General features: G+C 38.6%; 1 protein-coding gene across 1 annotated transcript in view; it reads right to left on the minus strand.

The window, feature by feature from the left end:
• PLAC1 (placenta enriched 1) overlaps window positions 1-5,764 on the minus strand; it is a 173,887-nt gene extending 168,123 nt beyond the window's left edge. The window contains exon 1 of the mRNA XM_045538338.1: window positions 5,726-5,764. The gene's annotated coding sequence lies outside the window, so the exon portion shown is untranslated. The remainder of the gene's footprint in view (window positions 1-5,725) is intronic.
• Window positions 5,765-8,896: the final 3,132 nt, after the last annotated feature.

Raw genomic sequence — 8,896 nt, forward strand, 5'->3', positions numbered from 1 at the left:
AAAAAATAGGAGAGAGATTTTGCCATGGAAACTGGACAAGAATTGAAAGAGAAGCGGGAAGAGGGAACTAAAGAAAACATGAATTTAGATGCTGCTTCTTGCCTCCACTTTATTCATTCATTCATTCAACAATTAAGTGGCAGGCCTCATTGATAGTATAAGGACTCTACAGTTTGTTCATTCAACAAATGTTAATTGAGCATTTACTTTGTGCATGGAGCTAGGAATACTAGTGTGAACAAAATAATGTTGGTCACTATCCTTACCTGGTAATCTAGTATGAAAGGCAGACATTAAACACATACTATAATTACAAATAAGATGAGTGTCATAAAAGGGGAAGCCCAGGGAGATCCAGGAGTGCCCAACGGGAGAATTTAACATAACCTGGCTTTGCCCCTCTTCCCCAAGTGATCCAGATGGTCACGTTGACTATTTTAAACATATTTGCATCTCTCTTACTATATGTGAAGTCGAATATCTTTTCATACATTTAAGGTGCATTTGTATATTTTCTTCTGTGAACTGTATATTCATGTTTTTGCCCATTTTCCTCTTGAGATTTTTAGCCTTTTTTTCTCTAGATGTTTAAGAGTTCTTTATATATTGGGGATATTAGCCCTTTATTTAAGATACACATTATAAGTATTTTCTTCCAGTTTTGCCGTCTTTCTTTTGACTTTGCTTATGTGTTTTTTCCATGCAAAAGAGTTTAACTTTTATGTAGTTGAAAATATCCATCTTTTTAATAGCATTTGGATTTGGAGTAATACATAGAAAGTCTTTCTCCACACCCAGATTATAAAGAAATTAATCCAAATTTTCTTCTAGTACTTGTATGGTTTTATTTTATACATTTGGAACCTTTTAGAGTTTATTATAGGGTATGATGTGAAGTATGGGACCAAACTATCTTTTTATTCAAATGGTTATCCAGTTATCCCAACAGCATTTATTAAAAAGTCCATCTTTGCCCCAGTGATTTGGGTATACCATGTTTATTAGACATTAAATTTTCTTCCTTTCTTTCTTTCTTTTTTTTTTTTTTTTTTTTGAGACAGAGTCTCACTCTGTTGCCCAGGCTAGAGTGCCGTGGCGTCAGCCTAGCTCACGGCAACCTCAAACTCCTGGGCTCAAGCGATCCTCGTGTCTCAGCCTTCCAAGTAGCTGGGACTACAGGCATGTGCCACCATGGCCGGCTAATTTTTTCTATATATATTTTTAGCTGTCCATATAATTTCTTTCTATTTTTAGTAGAGATGAGGTCTCGCTCTTGCTCAGGCTGGTCTCGAACTCCTGAGCTCAAACAATCTGCTCACCTCGGCCTCCCAGAGTGCTAGGATTACAGGCGTGAGCCACCGTGCCCGGCCTAAATTTTCATATATACTTGGGTCTATTTCTGGACTTTATGGGTTGTTCTGTTGATCTGCCTATTCATGCATTACAATAATGGTAACAGGTTATATAATACATCGAATAACTTTTTAAAAAGAATTTGAAGTGATATGCAAAAAGAAGGGGGTCAAATTTCTTTATAGAAGAATGTTAGCCAATAAATATGGAAGGAATGACAATTAGGAAAACATAACTTTGAAGCCACTATCTTAAAAACTGACTCTGGTAGGGATCATAATGGATGCTAAAACTATCAAGTTGCAGTTGTTGGAGAACAGGACATTTACATGATCACACTTTTCTAATATTGATTTAATATTAATTACAAAAAGGGGAAAGGTACCTTTACAATGGAGAAATCTGGAGAACACTACCTTGACCAAGTGATCCAACTTGGCATCATCAATGCGACAAACTGACATTGTGTACCTCCTGATGTGATGCAATGGAAACCACCTGTGTGGTATTCTTGCCTAAAATGTTTAACTTAAATATAATCATGAGGAAAAAATCTGACAAATCCAAATTGCAGGACATGATACAAGACAACTAGCCTGAATTCTTCAAAATGAATATTTCATGAAAGATGAAAAAAAAGTGGGAGACTGTTCTATATGAAAGAATACTAGAGACATGACAAGACAAAACTGTATGACATTTGATCCTGAATTTTGAATCCTAGCTTGAATAAAGAAACTCTAAAGGAAATTATTGGGGCAATTTGAATATGGAATGTGAATTAAATAATATTATTTTGTCAATCTTAAATTTCTTAGGCATACTAACAAAATTGTGATTATGTAGGCAAACATCTGCAAACATCCTTGTTTTTAGGCAATATAGGCTGAAAAAGTATTTTGACATCTCTACCTTAATTTCAAATGGTTCATAAAATATGCATATATGTGTACATGATATATATTGTGTTTAAATGTATAAATATAAAAATAGAGAACAAATGTGACAAAATGTTAACAAGTGTTTAATCTCGGTGAATGATATTCGGGTATTCATTCTACTATTCTTTCAACTTTTTTGTAGGTTTGACTTTTTTTCTTTTAGAGACAGAGTCTTGCTTTGTTGCCCAGGCTGGAGTGCAGTGATGTGATCATAGCTCACTGCAGCCTCAAACTCCTGGGCTCAAGCAATCCTTCCACCTCAGCCTCCTGAGTATCTAGGGCTATAGGTGTGCACCACCACACCCAGATAATTTTTGAATTTTTTTGTAGAGACAGGGTCTTGCTATGTTGCCCGCTGGTCTCTAACTCCTGGCCTCAAGTGATCCTCCAGCCTTGGCTTCCCAAAGTGCTGGGATTACAGGCATGAGCCACCATGCCTGGTTTATGTTTGACATTTTTTACAATAAAAAATTCTTGAAAATTGAATTAAATTTGGAAATATCTATCAAATTATAAATACACATATTCTTTGACCTAGTAATTCCATTTCTAGGAATTTATCTGACATATGTTCAGTGTTATTCATTGCAGCACTGTTAGATATAGCAAAATATTAGGAGCAATATCAATTTCCTTCAACAGGGTACTAGCAAAATGAAATGGAATAAAAAAACAAAAAAGCTCTTTGTGGACTAATATGAAATCATTTCCAAGATATAGTATCAGGGAAAAAAAGGTAAAGTACAGAACAATACCTTTAGTATTGTGTTCGACAGAATAAGTAGCCCCAGTTCTTGCCCTCCCTAAACCCACACCACTTGCAATATGACTTTGCAGCCCCTCACATCCCTTGAATCTGGGCTAGCTAGCCTGTGGCTTGCTTTGGTCAACAGAATAGGACAGAAATTATGTTGTTCCAGGGCCAAGTCTAGGCCTTCAGGAGCCTTGTGTGCTTCTGTTCTTGTGGAATCCTCACACCACAGTGAGAAGGAGCCCAGACTAGGCTGCTGGAGGGTGAGAGATCCTATGGAGTAGAGCTAAACAATCTCAGCTTAAGTCATTCTAAACCAACCTAGATCAGTTTATCCTGGCCCTGAACAATAGATGTGTCCAGCTTACCCAAAGACTCATGAGAAAAAAAAGAACAATTGTTTTAAGTCCCTCAGGTTTTTGATGGGAAAAGGAGGGGGAGGTTACCCAGTAATAGCTCATAAAAATATGCTGCCATTTGTGTAAAATTTTGGAAAAAAGAATATATAAATATATTTGTTTGCATATACAAACTTTCTCTGTGAGGATGCACAAGAAATTGAAAACCCAATTGCTTTGGGGAGAGGAGCTATGGTGCTGGGGGATGAAGGTGGGAGGGAGAACTTTTTACCTTTTGAATTTTGAAACACATGAATATGTTTACAATGAAATGAAAAATGTTTCTTTTTACTCAAATCTTTGCGGAACCCTTGAATCATCTCTAGGAGGGAATGGCAACTCTCATACCCTATTGGTGAGATTACAAATTGATACAATGTTATTGGGGTGGAGGTGTGGCTTTAAGGGATGCCTATGAAAGTATGTAAATGCACATGCAACAGACTATCTCTGTGAGAACTCGCCCAAAGCTGATAATACTGTTTGCTTCTGAGAAAGGATCTGACCGGAGTGGGGGTCAAAGATAGGAGGAAGATTGACTTTTCCCCATACGTCCTTTTTCCACTGAACTTGTCTAACCTTTCCAAAAGGAAAATAATAAAATGCACATACCTTTTGATCCAGCAATTTATCACTTCTAAGAATCTCTCCTGAAGAAATACTTAGAGAAGCAAACATAAATGTATAAGAACGTTTACTTGAGTATACTAATAAATTATAAAGAACCTAAATGATCATTGATTGAGGATTAAATTATGGAATGTCCATATAAGGGAATACTATACAGTTGCTAAAAATGAACCCATATCTCACAGAAAATAGATGAAAGAAAAAATAATAATAAATGAACCCATAAACCATCACCTAGCTCAACATAGACCATTCCAGAACTCTTGAAGCACTGTCTAATGCCCATTTCCAGTCATTCACTCTATGAATGATCACAAACTGAATCAATCCATGTAACCATCACCCAGGTCCACAAAGAACATCCCAGAACTCTCAAAGCACCCCTCAAACACCAACTTGCAGCTATTTACTCTGGAGGAATGACCACAAACTAAATAAACCCATGTAATCATTACCCAGGTCACATAGACCATTCCGTAGAACATCCACTTTGTGATAATTCATCAAGCTGTATACTTTTTTCTATGTATGTTACACTCCAATAAAGTTTTAAAATATGCATATGTACTTACTACAAATATGTTTGCATATGTACAGAAAAACATAATTAGGTAAACAAATTAAACTACTACATTATGGATGAGAAGGCTGGGGGCAGTTTTTTGTTTTTACTTTGCATACTTCTATGAGGTTTGAACTTTTTATAATAAGCTTTTTTCCTTCATAATTTGAAAATGAATAAAAAAGAAAAACAATAAAAAAGAAAACAATTTTAAACCACTGCTATGGGATGTTAATTTTGTCTCTGAGGAGGAAACATACATGGTCAGATTTACAGATTCTAGAATTCTTGACCCACCACCTACAACAGCCACAACCCCGCTTCCTCCCACCACCCCTAGATCCCAGAGGGAGATGAATGCCTGGAGGACAGATTCAGACAAAGAAACACTTCACTAGCTATAGGGCTTTCACCACAGACTTCACTGTAGTCACCAGAGGAATTAGACTAAAAATTTCTTTTGCCCAAAGCAGGCAAGCCTCAGTGACCCAGACTAGAAGCTTCTTTCTCTGAGGGCTGCATTCTGATCTTAGCTCTGGAGCCCTTACCACTCCTTTAGTGAGAAGAGATAGATAAGCAAACCAGGTCTGAAGTGCTTTCTGGCCCCTTTTCCCTCAGCTCCAGCCAAGTTCCCCTTGACCTTCAAGATGAGAGGGGTTGTCTTCTCAGAAGCCAAAAGAAAGGTACCAGACCTCTCTTACCATGCTTCACAGGAGAAGAAAGTACAGAATCCCCAAAAGAGAGAATCCAAAGAGGAACCCCAAAAGAGCATTCCATACAGATTCGAGAGCTTTTAACTTCTTCCTACTGACAGATCCACACACTACTGTGACCCAATACTTTCCTGGATCAAAGTTCTTATGTTTTTTTTTTTTTAAAGATTTACCTATCTAGCTATCTTTCACACAGAATATTGTTTACTTAAGATGTTTCTTTAAATTAGCTCCCTTTTTCTTTGCTATATTTTTAAAATATATGCATTTAAAAATACTATTTGCCAAATTTATTTCAACAGAAAACTTCATATCACTATCATAAAATAATCAGTATCACATGCCACAAATAGAAGGTACATATTAGTAAAGATTACCAAGGCTCGTACTTCTTGAACGAAGAGTCCTCATACAAGTTCTCCTCAGGAACGTCTGGAAGATCAAAAGCTAGGTGCTCCTCCTAGAGGTGAGAGAGAGAGAGAGAGAGAGAGAGAGAGAGAGAGAGAGAGAGAGAGAGAGAGAGAGAGAGAGAGTGTGTGTGTGTGTGTGTGTGTGTGTGTGTGTGTGTGTGTGGAGATTTTCCCCAGAGATTGCTTTTCAGCTTCTCCTATAGGTTAACGCTCCCCTGTGATTTTTTTTGGCTCCGCTTATAGGTTAGAATGACTTTCTTTCAGCTCCCTCTATAGGTTAGAGTGTGGGGTAAATTGTTCCACAAAACTGAAAGGACTGTTCCATTTCAGATACAGTGGTAGCTGCTGAGGACACAGAAGGGAAAAACCAAAGAGAGTTTGCTTTTGTGATTGAGCAAGCATTGGGAAAGAAATGGAAGGAGGAAGTTGGAAAATGTTGGACGTGGACTATGGTCTATATTCCTTGCCTCCGTTTCCTAAGCTCCTGTTTGTTCAAGCCACTGCAATTCAACTTTTGCCCCTTCCACTTCACTAAAAGTACACTAACGAAAGTCTTTAGGGACCTCCGCATTTTCAGACCCAATGGGAAATTTTCAGTCATTTTAATTGACCCTTGAGGACTGCTCCTTCCTTAGCTTCGCTGGTATTATTAGCTGCTTTTTCTGGGCCACCCCACCTCTTCTTCAGCCTGCCTCTTAAATGTTGATGCTTTTTAAGATTTTGTCCCTAACCACCTTCTCCAGACGATCTCTCTGTTTTCGTCTGTACCCATAGCTTCCACTTACATAAGCTGAAGACTCTCAAATCCCAAAAGACCAGAGGAGTCCTCTATTTTCCTCTCCAGCCTCATTTCCTATATTAGCAAAGTACTAGTATTTCTGTAATGGTGTCTTGGTCTCTTCTTGCCTGTATCTTATTTCCCTCTACCTGACCCTACTTCCACCCCAAGTTTGTCCTTCAAGATTCAGCTTCAGTGTTATCTCTTCTGGGAAGTATTCCAGAACCACAACTCAGGCTATGTTGGGTGCTCTCTTTTTGTGCTCCCCAACACATTCTAATCAGTGCTTCTAATGCTCAGTGAACTTCTGTTTATTACACTCTGTTGGTTTCCTTGAAGGCATGAACTTATTCTGCATTTACAGTTCCCAGCACAGGGCTCAATAAATACTTGTTAAATTAATAAACATAAGAAATTCCTGAGGCTGGATGTGGTGGCTCACGTCTGTAATCCTAGCACTCTGGGAGGCTGGGGCAGGAAGATTGCTTGAGGTTAGGAGTTTGAGACCAGCCTGAGCAAGAGCAAGACCCCATCTCTACAAAAATTAGAAAAAAATAGCCGGGTGTGGTGGCGCACGCCTGTAGCCCCAGGTACTCAGGAGGCTGAGGCAGGAGGATTGCTTGAGGTTAGGAGTTTGAGACCAGCCTGAGCAAGAGTGAGACCCCGTCTCTACAAAAATTAGAAAAAATAGCCAGGTGTGGTGGTGCATGCCTGTAGCCCCAGCTACTCAGGAGGCTGAGGCAGGAGGATCGCTTGAGCCCAGGAGTTGGAGGTTGCAGTGAGCTACAATGACACTGCTGTACTTCAGCCTGAGCAACAGAGTGAGACTCTTATTTCAAAAAAAAAAAAGAAAAAGAAAAAGAAAAAGAAAAGAAAGAAAGAAAGAAAGAGAAAGAAAGAAAGAAAGAAAGAAAGAAAGAAAGAAAGAAAGAAAGAAAGAAAGGAAGGAAGGAAGGAAGGAAGGAAGGAAGGAAGGAAGGAAGGAAGGAAGGAAGGAAGGAAGGAAGGAAGGAAGGAAGGAAGGAAGAAAGAAAGAAAGAAAGAAAGAAAGAAAGAAAGAAAGGAAGGAAGGAAGAAAGAAAGAAAGAAAGAAAATTCCTGAGGTATGAACAGTTAAACACAGAAGAAAAGGAGGTTGGAGGTGGTGGTTGGGGTGGGTGTGAACCAGGGGTATTTAAAACATGAGTACTTAGATCCTCTTCCCTTCCTTCTACAGAGATAGCCAGGGCTGGTGGCGCACCAGGGTCGAGCCAAGGAGATGGCTGGGGCTGGGGTTGGGGGAGGGCAGCTAGGGTGGTGGCTGGCAGGGCAGGAGATTGGTTATACACGGGAGAAAGCTGTAATTATATTGAGATAAAGGGAGCCAGGTTTCTCAGAAAATGGAGCTACAAAGCAGGGTCGGGCCTGGTTAGTACTCAGATGGGAGAAAATAGTTACAAGTATGGATAGTGTGGACAGTGCAATGAACTCTATGGTATTGAATTGGAATCAGAGGTATAGTTTGAACTCATTAATTTATTAGATAAACAGATATAGTTGTGTGTGTATAACACATACACATTTACATTGTAAATATATACACATACATGTGTTTTCTCTGTGTTCGGAGAAGGCCTTTAAACAATAATACCCCAGTAGCAATGATCATACCTAGTGCCCATACCTTAGTTTTTAAATGTTGTTCCCTATTTAAAAGAATCAGGGTTCCTTGGAGAAATGGCTGATCCCAGGGGCTGGGGCAAGGAAACTATAATCTGGGACACCTTGTGCCAGAAAGTAAAAAACTGCTCAAAAAATGATAGAGATTTGTCAAATGGACACAGGAGCAAGCTTGGAGGGGCCTTTACTGTCCAAATCTGAGATAACTTGATTATCAAAATAATTATGGTAATGGATTAAAACTAACAGGAGTCCATGAGTCCACACTGATGGAAAAAAGAAAGTTTTTCTTTACAGTAGAATGCTAATAAATGTAAAATGAATGATGGACTTAGTCACCAATAGGTAACCATCATTATACCATCAGGCTAGAAAGATCAATAAACACTAAAAGTAGTAGATGAAAGTCTGATGAGAAGATGGAATATTTATATAGTCTCGAAGTATCTCCATAAAAAATACTTTAATTTCAGTGGCAAAAAGACTAACTGTACAGTGGAGAAACATGGTAGATACCACCTTAACCAAGGGATCAAGGTTACCATCACTAATAATGGGACAAAGTGACCCCATGTGCCTCCTGAAATGATACACTGAGAATGCAGTATCACTTCTGTGGTATTTCTGTCCAAAGTGCATAGCTTGAATTTTTTTTTAATCATTGCAATTTCTTTTTATGTCAACATATTATGGGGGTACAA

The sequence above is a fragment of the Lemur catta genome, chromosome X (genome assembly GCF_020740605.2).
Source record: "Lemur catta isolate mLemCat1 chromosome X, mLemCat1.pri, whole genome shotgun sequence".
NCBI lineage: Eukaryota > Metazoa > Chordata > Mammalia > Primates > Lemuridae > Lemur > Lemur catta.